This window comes from Pteropus medius, unplaced genomic scaffold (assembly GCF_902729225.1).
Source record: "Pteropus medius unplaced genomic scaffold, Ma_sr-lr_union100, whole genome shotgun sequence".
In the NCBI taxonomy this organism is placed as follows: domain Eukaryota; kingdom Metazoa; phylum Chordata; class Mammalia; order Chiroptera; family Pteropodidae; genus Pteropus; species Pteropus medius.
In genome coordinates this window covers 553,648-569,063 of record NW_024353517.1, presented here as the reverse complement: position 1 = coordinate 569,063, position 15,416 = coordinate 553,648, and the positions used below count along the sequence as shown (strand labels likewise).

The following is a 15,416-nucleotide window of genomic DNA, read 5'->3' as shown; positions in this document are numbered from 1 at the left end:
CTATGAGCACTCAAGTTTTGTTTACTGACTGAAAGGAGCCTATAATTGAATGACTTCTATTAGGGAAGGGCTATAGTTTGAGGCTATGTAGTAGAACAAAGTTAAATTGACATTAAATATATGGCTCTAGGCAATTAACCAGTGCTTTATCCAATGTGCTTAACCAGCCACAGATAAGAATGAGTGTTTCTTTTACCCTTACAAACACTTGCATCCATCCACATTATTTGCTCATATTTCATTCTAATTAGTTATTCAATACATCTCAACCCATTTCCCCTGTAAGATATTCCTTGGGCCTGGATTTCTAAGCTTTATATCTAGGATTTAGTTACCACTTAACTTGAGGTTTCCTATTAGGAAGATTGATATTTATGATGAACTTTCTATTCCTAGACTCTAGTGCTTTACATCACCAAAAACATTTGCATGACCTTACTATTTCACTGTTACAGAATGACTCTGATGTTGTTAGGATGTATTTTGTGTGCCCTTATTCCCTGCTTCTTTACCTTTTAGTATCTTTTTATCAACTCTTCTGAGGTTGTTCGTACAATTGGCTGATACTTCCTAATTTCAAGATATCTCTGTGGGCTTTTAAAAATATTTAAATATATTTCTAAACTTTCATTCACTCGCATAAGCATAAATGTAGGACTTCTGAATGGCAGAATTTTAAAATGATATTTTCCTTCTCCTAAGCTAAAGAGTCATTCACTTAAAATTACATTTTTAAGATGCAGTCTTTGTAACTCTATAATGGAACGCTGAGAACAAATGATGCATAAGAAGTGACCCATGAAATATCTTTAAAAAGAATGACTGATTTTCCATGAGTCTTCATTTTAATATTTGAAATGTTATTTCACAAATATGAGAAATATATATCCAGATGAGGATACTGAGGAACACAGAGGCACCCAGATCCAGGAAACACTAGATTTCTCACACTTACTTCACTTCACTGAATTTTAACTCTCTTTAAATGTTTTTATTACTAGTAAAATGTTTTCATGGCATTTATGATGATAGCATTTCCTGAATGAAGAAAGCTATAAAACGGCCTATTAAAATCAACAATATTAGGCCTCATTTTGTGTTATTCTAGAAACTTAAAAATCCATTAAATAATTTTCTATGGTACACTGTAAATCTGACCTCTCTACCTTTACCCTCCACCTAGAATACAGTCCTATATCTGTCTATCACAGTCCTATCCATTCCTTATGCTCCATTTTCTCCGACAAGGTTTTCCAGGCTATGCCATATTTTCATAACTGTTCATACTTTTACCATAGCTTATTTTTAAGAGACTCTTGTATATATGTTAATTTCTCTTACCTGCAGAGCTGGGCCCAAATCTTGAGCCTTTTTTGTATTTTTAATTCTAATCCCTACTTCCTTCCAAGACCTCGCACAAAATTCCATGATGGCAGGGATTTAGTCTTTTCCTCTTTGTATAACTTGGAGGAATGCCTCATACCTGTTATAGAGGTAATCAATTATGCTCATTCAATGGACAGTAGGCACCCAATCATACTCAACACAAATAGGACAACTCTTGATTTCTTTAGTAAATTAAGTCCCATAATCGTGAATTGTATTCATTAGCACTCAAATATGTTAGCTATATTCACAATATTGAGAGATAGAAAAGAAATATGGCATTGTAGAAACTAATACCTAAATAGTTGGCTGCATTGTGACTTTTTAAACAGACATGGATATACACTTTTCTTTGCAGAATACAAAATATTTTTTATGCCTGGTTGACTTCCTTAAAAATTTCACTAAGAAAAATTCTTGTACCTTTTAAAATAAAATCTTATTTTTGCCAAAATTATATTAATCTGTCCAGATTGATAACAGCTTCAGGAAAGGGAGGGGCAGAGGAAGAGGGAGAGAGGGAGAGAGGGAGAGAGAGAGGGAGAAGATGAAAGAAAACATATCTTTTATACCATAGTTTATTGGGCAGGGATGACTTAGAAGGAAAATGAGGAATCACTGATCTTTATTTATACTTTCCAATGCTAGCATGATGCTTGTATGTACTTACATATAAATTATAAGTAGTAATTTAACAATATTTCTTTCCAGATTTTAAAAATAATTTCTCCTCCTTCTCCTTTTTCATCTTCTTTTGCAACATGAAAACTAATCAATAGCTTAAATGACTTATAAAAACTATAAAGATAGCAAGAAGGAACTTGCCAGAATCTACAACGCGAAAAGTTGATCCCTCAGGATTGGATTTTGTTTGTCAGAGAAGTCTTGATATTATACATAAAGGTTCTCTGACTTGTTATAAGTTTAACTGAAATGAGAGTTTTGTTGTGTACAAATCAGTTTTGAATGATATATTGCATTAGATAAGCCCCTTAATTTTAGCTGTTCTACATTTTAAAAGTAAACTACCTAGAAACTCATGAGTAACACAGGAAAGAGAGAGGTAGAAAAAGAGGGAATGAAAAGAGAGGGGGAAGGGAAGAGAAGAAAAGAAGAAAGAAAAAAGGAGCAGGCAGGCAGGCAGGCAGGAAGGAAGGAAAGAAGGAAGGAAGGAAAAAACCTGTTTGGGCAGTGATGGCTGTTAAAGGCATCTTTAAAAAAATGAATGAAGTTGGTAATATAAAAAGAAACTTAAAAATTTCAAAGAGCATCTAAACAAACATATCAATGTTAATATAAGTCCTTATATTTTCATTTCTTAATTTGCAAATCAGTAGACACTAGAAGTTTGAAAATTAGGGCTTGAGCATTTATACCCAAATCAAAATGAACAATCCTCAGTCTAATATTATGTTGTAATTGAAAAACCTTAGCACAAGAAAGGTTATATATGTCATTACTGACACAACATTACAGATGCAACATGCAACCAGAACAGCTCATTTTTCTTTACTGAATTCTTTCATTTTTTTAATCCTAAAAAGCTTGACTGGATTTGTCTGGCTGCCAACATAATTCAGGAGCAAAAGCCTTAATTTAAGTATATATAAAATGACTAATTTAATTGTATTCAATTAAGAAACAAAAAAAATTAGGATTTCTACACTGACATCCATACTGCCTATTACATAATTAAAACTATATCATTAAAAACCTAAGAAGAATCATATGGTGTTACCATTTGCATTTTTTGACTTCTGATTTCTTAACCTATGTTTACATAGGTTACATCAATGTCAAGTTAACTAAATCTTTTACTTATTATTTCTAGAATATTTTACAAACTTTTTTTTTTTTTAACATGGGGAGTAATCTTATTTTTCCAGACTTGCTGAGATGTTAAAAGATGCCAGCCTATAAAAACAAGAAGAACAGGGGCTGGGGAGTGAGGAAATGAAGGAGAGTTTAGTAAAAGGGTACAAACTTTCAGCTTTAAGATAAGTAACTTCTGAGGATCTAAGTGGTGACCGTAGTTGAATAATTGAAATTTGTTAAGAGAGAACTTAAATGTTCTCACACACACAAAAAGGTAAACATGCGAGGTGATGGATGTGTTAATTAACTAGATGGGAGGAACCCTTTCACAACATATACCTGTATCAAATCATCATGACATACACTCTAAATATCTCGCTATTTTATTTGTCAATTATACCTCAATAAAGCTGGGGGGCGGGGCGGAACACTAGAAGGGAAACTTCACCTACAGCACTCTAGAACTTAATCAATTGCACGCTCTCAAATAATTATTTAATATGCAGAGCATGCTTCTAAAGGTTTAGTTATTATGTTACATTTTATTCTGAAGCATATGATCTGTAGTTTTCATGTATATTTAAAAATTCCAGGTAGTTATTTAATTTACAAGGATGGTCTATGTTTGACTTTTAGAAATTAAGACCTTCAACTCTGAAAGACCATTAAAATATGTATACAAAAGGAAAAGAATAGTTGGCAAAATTCACTTTTAAGTGAATAGAAGTTTTTTCAATCGTGTCTTTTAACTTTTTTATCTGTGAAATATAAAGACTGCTCTTTAATACAAAATCTTCATTTTCAGGAATGTAGAACCCAAAAATAATTTAAAAGCCTATTGCTATAGGTTAATCACTTGATAGAGAAGCTATAAAATTTGAGTTGGTATCCCAGTTCTTCCATCTATCAGCCAGTTCGCAGTGTGCAAATCACTCTCAGCTTCCTCACTGGTAAAATGGGATTAATGATATTTGTTTATTTCATAACATTATTCTAAGGATCACATAAAATTATGAACTGAGAAGTGTTTTGGAAGCTATAGAGCATTAAACAAATTTAAGATTTTTTTAAAATAATAATTTTATCTAATTTTATCTCATTTATGAAAGATACCATTCCTAACAGTGAGTTTGATGTCTAAGCACAGGTACCACTTTAAAACCATATATTTAACTACTGAAAAGTAGAGTGTCGTTCTGGTCACCCTCAGACAGATTAACAACCTAAAAGGCAATGATCTGTAGTTAGAGCCATGCTGTATTAGGTGGACAGTGTAATCACTAGGACAATTCTTAATACAAAGAAAGTGGAAACATGAGTCTGAAGAGAGGAAATATCAAAGGTACTCTTTATCAAGAGTGAAACTTTGAAATTCATCTATTTAAGATTAATCACTATTCTTTTAGTTAAGCCGTTGTCATTTCTAACTTTCCCTGAGTAGAAAATAATCTACACTTCCAACTAAGTTATTCATGGTCCAATTTGTTCTCAGAATACTATAATAGGCTTTGTGAAGATAAGTTTTATAATAGGGATTTAACATAGTGAGAAGCCAAGACACAGAGGCCTTCAAACAGAGTATATATACATATACAAACTGCTCTATCCCCTCCCCTTCTTCTTCCACTCCCCCTTGTCCCTCTCCCAAAAGGACACTCACCCCTACTTAAAATCTAATTTTTACAAAGGATTCTGATGAAATGCCATCTCAACAACTTTGTAGTACAACTGGTTTAGCTACTGCAGTGTTGCTTTGGAGCCATTTTCAACAGTTCTGGGAAAAAGGGAAAACTTTAAGTACCACTGGAAGAAGGAATGCTGTGAAGAGTTTTAAAAAGCGAAACATTCAAAATCTTCCCTCTTGGCAGTTCAGTCTTGCTTGATGACCACATTTACACACTGAGTTCACAGGCTAGAACTCTCAAAGAGAACTCTACTTTCCTGAAGAAAAAACTTTCAGGGTGGCATCCTGAAAAATAAAAAATAAAATAAAGAAAGAAAGAGTCACTGATGATTTAAATACATTATTGTTATTTTTCAAGTTAATTCAGAGAATATTAATTTACTGTTTTCTCTTCTTTCGGTCTCTATAAGATCTAACTTTCTATATTTATAATTTTTATCTCATTTGTATCCTAATGAATGTACTGGCTATTGTTTCACAAAGAAGCAAGGCACTTGGAGCGCAGCACAAGTTTATCTTCATTTCAGGCTTTTTTTTTTTTTAAGGTTCTTTATTTTCCCATTTTAAACATTTCGAGACACACACACATAAATTTAGTATTTAAAATACTAGAAAACCTACTGATGTATTTTAATAACTAGCTTCCCTTTTCTGTACATGTTACATCCCTGCTGTACCTATTTTCTTGCAAGTCAGGCTATCTTATTTGCATAATTATAACGAAGTATCTCAAAGGATAAAGATGTGTGGTGTACTGAGTATTTATATTCAAAACTATTCTATGATTTAATAATCCTACAAATCACATGATTCTGTAACAAATATACATTTTAAACATTTTTTCGCAAAAAAAATTCTTAAATTGTTTTTAATGATTTCTAGCACTCACACCTCCTTACTTTGCTTTCCAAACTGTTTATACTGTCCCCAATAACACTCAGTGGAAAGCTGTCATTCCTGGCTAAATCCTTACTTAGGGTGGATGCTCTGCCTCCGTGAGACAAGGTCAGGGGGTCAAAATCGATTTTGGAGGCCACCTGGAGAGTCCAGGCCATGAACTGACTCGAAAAATTTATATCAGAGCCGGAATAGTCCACCTCCCAGGGTCAGATCTGGCCTGACACTCCAACCGCAGGCTGGGGCATGCTAGACCAAGCTCAGAGAGAGGCCAGAGTTGTTGACCCTGCTAGCTGACCTCTTCAAACTTCAGGAGAATTTTTTTGGCAGTTACCACGGTGACTGGGTACTCTAAAAGCTTATCCATCTTACTGAAAGGAGGGGAAAAAATTAGGAAAAAATATGTTAAAATATACCTTGCTGAGATGCCTATCACAGCTAAAGTAAAATAATAAAATAAAATAAAATAAAATAAATTGAAGAAGCTCTAAATTGTCTGTCTTTGATATTAATTTCCGCTGCTGTCCTAAAGAAACTGGAATTTGTAAGAAACTTCAAACAGCAAAATTTCACATTTGCAACAGATACACCTTTTTTTAAACCAATAGTTCACAACAGTTTAAACAATGTATTAAAATGCATTTTAAACATTGTAATTTACTTGCAAATTCTAATATCTCTCTGCTTTTCTTTGAGAATAGTCAGCTTCGAAATAAGATCCATCATAAATGTTAATCTCTTAGGGGAAAATACTATAACTAAACAATCACTTTTGCACCAAAAACACACTCATTGTTTTTTCTGAGAGAAAAATGTCCATTTTTGCTTGATTTGAAATAATCAAATTAGAAGAAGAGAGGCCATTATTATTATATATATTATCTTTTACCAAATAACTTAATAAAAATAATGCGTACATTAAAAACAACATTCTAAAAATACTCCGTTTTTAAAAAAGAACACAAGGAGGGAAAAGATATAATGTGCACTTTATTTCAGCGAATGCACATTAAAGCTAAAATAACCATAGAATATTCTTCCACGTTAACACCAAATGCTGTCTCGTCTGAAAGTTTCACAACAGTAGAAAAGACTCATGAATTTAATTTCTTACAGGGTAAACTTACGCACACTATTAACCTCTACTATTTGATTTTTGGTGACTGGTTGTAATATAAGATACTTTAAAATGGCTCCTATATGTGCCTTTAAATTAGATGAGAATTGTAATAATTTAGAAATATAGTATTCTTTAATCATAATAATACTTGCTTTTTAAAATACCTGTTTACTGCACAATAATTTTTTGTAAAGTGAAAGTATTGACTTTTAGTGTTCCTGTTGCTCTGGCCCTCCTTCAATTTTCTCATATAAGCCTTGAAAGGACATTCTCTAGCATTTTGGTGCTGAGAGAGAGAGAGAGAGCGCAGAAGTGCATGAGCACCTACAAAGATCAAGCATTGGTGAGGGGAGAGTAGATTTGCATTTTAAAAAGCAGTGGCTATATAACAGAACAATGTCTTTGGTCTAAGTATCATTTCTCATCTAGAGTCCAAGCCAAGAAAAAAAAAAATGATGAATTACAAAAAATATAGTAACTGACACTTCAAAAATGAATACTGAAATTTTAGAGGAATGTTTTAACCTAATCTTGATTGTTCATTTTGCTGTGACCTATTTTCAGTGTTTTGTAATCACCACTAAATTTGTACAAAATGGACATAAAACCAAGTATCTGCTAATCTTAATGTTTAAAAATCAAACTATAATTCAGGACATAATTTCCTGTCTTGTCTTGTGTTGAAAACAGCCAGTGAAAGAGAAGATCACAGCGAGTTTGAGATGATTTTGCCATGGGATCCAATTGCGTTTTGCTACAACACAGGTCTTTCAATTAGACAGTGTAATTCTTGCCATTACGAGGTGGGCAACCAGGTAGGTGAGTCACTACAACTGTGGTACCAGCTCATTCTCTATGATGAACTTAGACTGTCTTTCCCAGCCGGAAACTCTTGGCAAGCTTCCTTAAAGACCCAGTGGCTGGCAAAGCATGAGGAACTCTCAAACAGGAAATGAGGTCCTCTTCAGGTTTTGAAAAGAGACGATAGAAGTTGTAAAATGAGGCAAGCCAGACCAGAATCTTTTAAACTACAAGCGTTATCTTGAACGAAACGTTATGTCTAAGTTGGATCTGAAAAGGAAAAGAACTTAAAGTCTAAGACAATGGTTCATTTGTTGGCAAGAACACAGGCCAAGTCTCTTAACTTGGTTTCCTCCAGTCAAATTTCGGATCTCTCCCAGGAAAAGACCAAAATAATAATAATAATAATAATAATAATAATAATAATAATAATAATAAATCTGTCAGTCTTCTGTGTAAACTTTTACTGAAAGAACTGTAAAATAAATAGATATTTTATTTGATAACTCATAGATCTGGATCGTCTCTTATGTTGAAAATTCACGAATATGTTACAGAACTCTACAAGATTTAGGAACTGAGAAGGCCCTAAGAGATTATCTAGTCCTATTTCTTTACTTACGAGAAATCCGACATGAACTGCCTCACGTCCACACTGTTAATTACATGCCTCAACTGAATCCTAGATCCTGCTTGGCATTTCCAGGTGAGTGTGTTCTCCACCACAACATGAAGTCTCTTCACTGGGAAAGACATTAAAAACTTGCACCAATAGAAATATTCAAAACCTTGGAGACAGAGTTATTCTGAGACCATGGTATAAAATGATTATAAAACTCATTCAAATTACACTTCCAGGAAACAACTTGAGGTACTACTGCACAAACAGAAACTCCACAAAATTAGGTAATGTAACTGTGACATAGTATGTGCTGCAAGAAGCTTCAAAATTCTCAAGATCTTATGTCTGATGGTAACAAGGGCATGTTGTTAATATTACTTCTCTGGCTAATTGTTTTTATTGATTTGTTATGGCTAATGAGTGCTGATTGATTTTCTTTTAATCGGTACAGAGTCTCTACTCTGCCAGGTTTGTAATTAAATACTGAGAAGCAGGGCTTTGGGTGTTAGGCTATCTAGGTTTCCAGCAGTATGAAAGAGTCTATCCAAATAACTGAGCTGTATAAGATATGACGGCTGCCAGTCTAGAAAGGCCTTAACCCGGGTCTTTCTTTAGCATTTCTCTGATTTATTTCAGTTTTAACTTGACTAAGTGGATACTGAAAATGAAGTAAAAAGCAGCCTGTAAAAAAATGTGGAATTCAGCTGTAACATTTACTTTCTATATCGTGTATTTTCAGTGCAGTCCCCAAATTCTCCCCTCTTAACTTGTCATGGCATTTGGGAGAAGATCATAATTTAATTCTGAGAATTTGTTTCAGGGCCCCAGACGGAAAAAGAGTAAGGGATAAGAATTTAAAGGGAGAAGAAAAAGTACAAGGTATGCTGAGGGGGCCAATGGTTTTGTAGGCAAGGAGGCTAATGTTTAGGAAGATGGTCATATGTGATTAAGAAGTGAAGGCAATAGTAGCCAGGTAGTTGGTCCTTAATTCTCATGTAGAATTTCAAAGAAATGCTCTATCCTTTCCATAGATTCCAGTGGGTGTTAGTTAAGAGAGGAACTTTTGGTACTAATCACATGTTAACTTTTTGGAGCAGAGAATGAAAAACTACTGAGACTGGGTCCATAGAACGTTTGCTTGGCAACTCTCTCCATCAAAGCTCCAGATGAAACTCAGCTACCAATTGCACGCTGCGCACGTGTGGCTATTGTTCTATTTCTCAAAACACTTTTAGTGGTCTCCCCCTTAGGAGAGACTTCTCCACCCAAAGGAGAAAGAGCTGTTAAGGGAAGCTTCCTGGCAGAAGGGAACTTTTTGATACACATAGTTTTCTTTTTGGAATCAAGGAGGAGAGGACAGAGAGCCGAGCAGGGAGAGGAAAGTAAGAGAGGAATGGTGAGATTAAAGAGTGAGAACTTTCCCCTTGGTTCTGAGCTCCACCCCCAGGACCAGATAGGCTGTGCTCCATCCAGGGGCAATTCCGATGAGGAAAAGTCCGGTTGCCTCCTCAGCTTCTTGGTCTGCCTCAAGACTTTCCCCACAGCTGTCTCCTCAGTCCAGGTGGACTCAGCTCTCTGACCTAGGCACTGTCCTTGTCCACTGGACTGCTACTAGAAAGGCACAGCCAGGAGCAACTTGACCACTGCCTGTCTGCTGCCAAGACACAACTACCTGAAAAAGGAGCTCTCTTTTTTGGCATTCTTCATAGGCTCCTTAGGAAATTGTCAAAGACAGAAATTTTGAAATTGAATTTTAATGACTGTCAGAAAAGAGGGGTGAGATACAGCAGCTGCTCCACCCGTGGGACAGGCCAGCCTTTTGGCCACCGCGCCCAACGGTCCAATAAGAAGAAAAGGAGGGGCAAAAAGGTGAAGGTTTCAACTTGACCATGAGAGCCCCGACTCTGGGCATTTGAGAGTCGTCCACACTTGCAAATACAAAAGAAGAGGCAAAAACAAACAAACCACAAAACACTTTAAACTTCGGGGTCTTAGTTCTAGGTTTCTCAAATGAATTGTGGCCCCCACGAACACACATTTTTGTGAGGGCTAGGGGATGTAGGGTGGGCGGGAAGGCTATGGCAGCCCCGTCTCCTCCTGTTGTCTCACTCACCCAGGACGGCGCTGCCAGACGGGGCAATGAGGCCGCGGAGGACCTCGGGAGAATGGGATAGTTTTGTAGAGAAGAAACCTGTTTCTCCCCTGGGTCCCCACAGCTTGTGTGGTGGAGTGACTGTAGTTGGGATAATGTTCCTTTTCCTTCTGCCTACCTGGGCCATATCTAAATGAGAAGCCACAGGATAATGCTATTTCCTAAACTCAAGTGCCTGAGAGTGAAACTTCACTAAGTTACTGCCAGCGACAAATTCCGGCTGACAAACTGTCGATAATCGCTCTTTCAACATGCTGGATGCCTTTCAGGCAATAAAGAAGCAGATGCAGGAAGGGGTGGGCAGGGTGCAGGCCGCAGCCCAATCCGCAGTCTTCCGGTTGTGCCCCACCCCTCCGCCCCCGCCCCAAGCCCCACTCTGCCCGCCCCCGACAAGGGAATGCGCTCAGTGGGGGGTCTGCGGGGCGCCTACCAGCCGGTACAGCTCTTGCTCTCTTTCTTCCTGTCACTCACACAGACTGTACCTAGGAACCTCTTCTCTCTTCTCCAATTAACCCTTCTGTGCGCACTTGTCCATGGGCTCAAGCGCCCCAGTCATGTTACCTGAGTTTTCTTATTTTGAAATCCTGAGCCCACAAGACCTTTCTTATTTTGAAATCCTGAGCCCACAAGACGCCATGTATTGGGCGTCTAGTTACTTCTGCATGCCTGTCTGTATCCTGCAACACAGAAAATTATTAGGAGTCGATGGTCAAGATAAATAATAATGATATTTTTACCTGTGGATGCATTGGAAAAATGTGTGCATATTAAAAATCATTTCAGAACTTGATAAATCTGAAAAAGATCTTTCAAAGTGCCTGCAGGTTAGCAACTCTATAAACTGCACCCCCATCCCTGCCCACTACATGTACACACACACACACACACATGCGCGCGCGCGCTCACAAGAGTGCCCTGAGATTTGTTTTTTACATTTTGGGCTCACTCTGTTTTAAATTTGGGAGAAACTTTAAACATATACATTGATCTAAATATGAATTTTCTGTGTAAGATATGGTTTCTTGCATGGTTTACAAATCCAGTTACCCAATCATAAGGCTTCATATTAAATTATCAGACACAGCCCTCCTAGGAGGTTGATTCAGCTACAAACATTTGGATTCACAATTGAACTCACTCTTTCACTTTCTTCAACTTGAATTTTGATTTCTGCATCTAAATACAATACAGCACTTGAATTAAAGGTCTTCTTGTTAAACTAGAGGCTTTTCTCATTTCCCTGAACTCTATAAATGAACTGCATTGTCACATAATCGATAGGAAAAAACTCAGCTGTCACAGATCCTAAGCAACTCTTTGCCACAGAAATAACACGATTTGGCATTTCTGAGTTTGAAAAATGTGCCGTTTGGATGACATGAGACCAGAACTACCCAACTGGCTTAAATGTCTGTGGTCTCTATGAACCGCTGAGGAACGACTGGCTGAGATCTACAGAGATATTACAAGTAGGCTTCTCTCCTGGTTAGAGATCAGGTGCACCCTTGTTCCTTCCATAACAGTGTTGGGATCTGAGATTCAAAGCTATTTCTAAACTCATCTAAGTTTGTTTAATCTCATTGAGTTTATAACAGAATTTCAAATTAGGCTTTTTCCTCCCCAAACCAACAAGCAATTCAGATTTGGACTTTGGAGTTGAAATCTGAAACTTAATGTCCAACAACTTCAAAATCAATCCTCTGAAGTCGTAGGTCACTCCCATCAATGTAGTCAGGATTTCCGCAGCACATAAATCTTTTAGCTCAAAATTAAGTGAATGGCATCTGATGATAAGTAACATGAACCCATAAATTGCCAACACGTAGCTTCTCTGCCTCCATGTCACTGTCTCTTGTTGCATTCTCAGCCTTCTCTCTACAATCTGCCACTTACAAATGCTGTCATATCATACCAGAGCACAGAGAAGATGTAATCATTCCTTATCTGTATTCCCTCCCCTTTTATCTATGATGTACTACTCTGTACTTTAATTCAATGACTTGTTTCACAGAGGGCATTTTTTTAAAAAGTGGCACTGGGCAGTCCTACTGTGAAATCCACCCCACTTAGTAGATTAGATTGTGTGATAAACATGTTAATACATCTCCAAAGAACCTTGCTAAAAAGTCTCCTCACCCTGGCATGCTGTGAATTTACACACCAAAGGTGAAAGGTAATCTGATTCACGAAATTTGCTCTGTCAGGGAGTTGATGTATTAAATATTACAGTTACCCTTAGCTTACCTGGACTCATCTATACAAAAAAAAAGTGATGGAGGGGATCAGACAGTAGCAAGCTAGGTGAAACAAATTCAGTTTATAACTTCAAAGCACGGATGCATAAAACTTGTCTTTCCTAAAACTAAAGCTGTTGGAGCCTGCATTTCCCACATCTACCATCCCTAAAATCTTTGGGATGAACTAAGAAACACCACCTCTAATTAGTTCATTTGTCATCAGAAAACCACTGCATCAAGTCAGGTATTTTGCTCCTATTCAGCTCTAGAAGAAAATGAGACAACGTCGGCTATTATAAAAAGCTCAGCATTCAGTGCCAACATTTCAAATTGGCCTCATTTTACAAGATCTCAGAAGCCCCCAACTATTCAGACTATGTCTTGGCAACCTTACTCTAGCCCCAAACAAGACTGTTAACACAGAGATTATCCATTATCACAGTTCACAGGCTTTTCTATAGCTGTAAGTTGACATTTAGTACCTGTGTCATGCAGAAGGGGTGAAAACCCATGCAGGAACCAAGTCACTTATTTCTGAAGAAACCGTCATGGGTAGATGGGGGTTGTAAGTAGTGGGGGGAAGGGGAGGAGAAGAACTAGGCACACAATAACTTAGCTCTGATGTCCATCAAGGGCAGGTAACTGATGAAAAGAGTTCTCTTCTCGGATACTTACTTAATCAGTGTGAATTTACCTTACTTACCATTATGAAAAACAACGAATCTCATCCCAGCCCTATACACTGAAGAGGCTTATTTATTTATTTATTTTTAGAAATATGGTGCATTAAACTATCTTTTCCTTGATTCCCAGGACATAAACCACATAATATCAATACTATAAATTTGAGGATTTACCTGAAATACAATATGCTGGATACAGGAGATACACTTGACAACTCCACCATATACAGGCTCTAAAATTCCAAGTTGTTCATTTCTCTCTACACTCCCATACACCTCCCCACACCCCTTCCCCCCAATCAGAAATATTTCTTTCCCTTATTCTCTGCAATCTAAACTTAAGAGTGCATAAACCATGAGCTGGAGGAGCTGTTTGTTTGCACTACTATTTATGAAACACTTCTCTTTTTTTTTTCTCCCTAAGCATCCACCCCAAGGAACTGAGCAATGCACTACGCTGCTACTCAACTAGATCTGAGAGAAAAGGTAGGGGTTGCAAGAGCATCATCACCACTGCAACGGTCTGGTGGTCTGGCTGCCAGCACCTGCTTTCTCACTCAGTTCCCCCCACACCTCGCTCTCAGCATAATTTTATAAACATATCTGGGTCTCCATTTATCTGTTAAAATAGCCCAGGGTGTTTGCCAGGAGTATTGTGCCACCACTGCTGGCACATTTGTCTCTTCTGTCTAATGTCTGTCATTACACAAAGCATTCTAAAAAGCTAATTTCCAACCCTGAAAATATACTCTTACGAGAGAAGTCATTACATTAGCATAACAAGCACAAAGTTTCAGTGTGGTAATTTGGTTATAGATCTGAAATCCTTCCTGTTCCATCAGGTCGATGTTGAGGTATGAGGTTGCCCCACTTCAACTAGAATCTGGGTCAGTCAGTGGAGCCTCTGCTTGAAAGAAGTGAGGTAAAAGTTTCAAGTTTCACCTGCTCAAGTTTAGACATTTCTTAAAGAACCAATATGCCTCCATCTTTTTTCTTGCTCTTTCTATACTCTTCTTTCCTTGACCACCAAGAAAATATGTCTTAAACGATATTCTTCCACAGACATTTCATTGGACACGGCAAATATCAGGACTTCTCTCACAGGCAATACACTTTGGGGTCCTTTTGCTGGGGGTGGGGTTTGGGAAATCTGATCTCAGTTTGTCCTCCCAGTTGTGGAGGTGAAGATTAGCTTCCACTCTGCAGAGGCCCGGATGGTGGTAGCGGTAAGGGTCAGTAAGGTTGAGATGTATTCAGATGTTAATCTACACCTGAAAAGATTGAATGCAGTCACCCAAATTGGGGGTAGGGGGAGGAGTGCGACTGGAGTTTCTCATGAATACTGGTCCTGAGTGCTTCCTTGGGAAAGATGAAAGTTGAAATGGATGGGGAAAGTAGTCTAAAGACTATGGGAACAGGAAGAAGGGAGGGAACAGGGATAGCCTTGATAAGTTAACGAAAATAGTTGTAAATCCATTTTCAACTTTTTCTTTTCAGTGTAGTTCATAGAGATGGTAATTTCCTCTTTACTAAATATTTGGAGATTGTGATCTAATCCAAAAATACTGATGTGGAAGTAAGGATGAGGAATGAGCCTGCCATTGGGATGGGGTTTCCTTGTTTTGTAGTCTTTCTACCTAACAACTGCTACCTACCTTGCTTAGTAGAACCCCAAAGTATCTCCTGAGTAACTAAGAAAAAAACCTTTTACATTCCAACACTGCCTTTAACCTCAAACATAGTAAAGCGTTCATTCAGACCCCAAGACCACACTGAGGCATTAATTAGGCTGATGAAATCCATCGAAATGTATGAATTCAGCATAATCAAGTTTCTGCCGCAGACTATCGTTAAGGAATACGTGAGCAGCTGGGAGAATAGAAAGTACTGTTAGAGTTAACTCATGCATGTAATTGAGTATATTTAACATAACCATTTTAATGATCAGTGATTAAAAGTGCATCTTACTTAAATGGTATATCCTCTGCAGTTTGTTCATAGCAACTCGATAATATTCTC

General features: G+C 37.2%; 1 long non-coding RNA gene across 2 annotated transcripts in view; it reads right to left on the bottom strand.

The window, feature by feature from the left end:
* Positions 1-960: 960 nt before the first annotated feature.
* LOC120592944 (uncharacterized) overlaps positions 961-15,416 on the bottom strand; it is a 30,022-nt gene continuing 15,566 nt past the window's right edge. For both annotated transcript variants that reach the window (XR_005650250.1, XR_005650249.1), the window contains 2 exons: positions 4,862-5,170; positions 961-1,483 (listed from right to left, as the gene is read on the bottom strand). This is a non-coding gene — a long non-coding RNA (uncharacterized LOC120592944). The remainder of the gene's footprint in view (positions 1,484-4,861; positions 5,171-15,416) is intronic.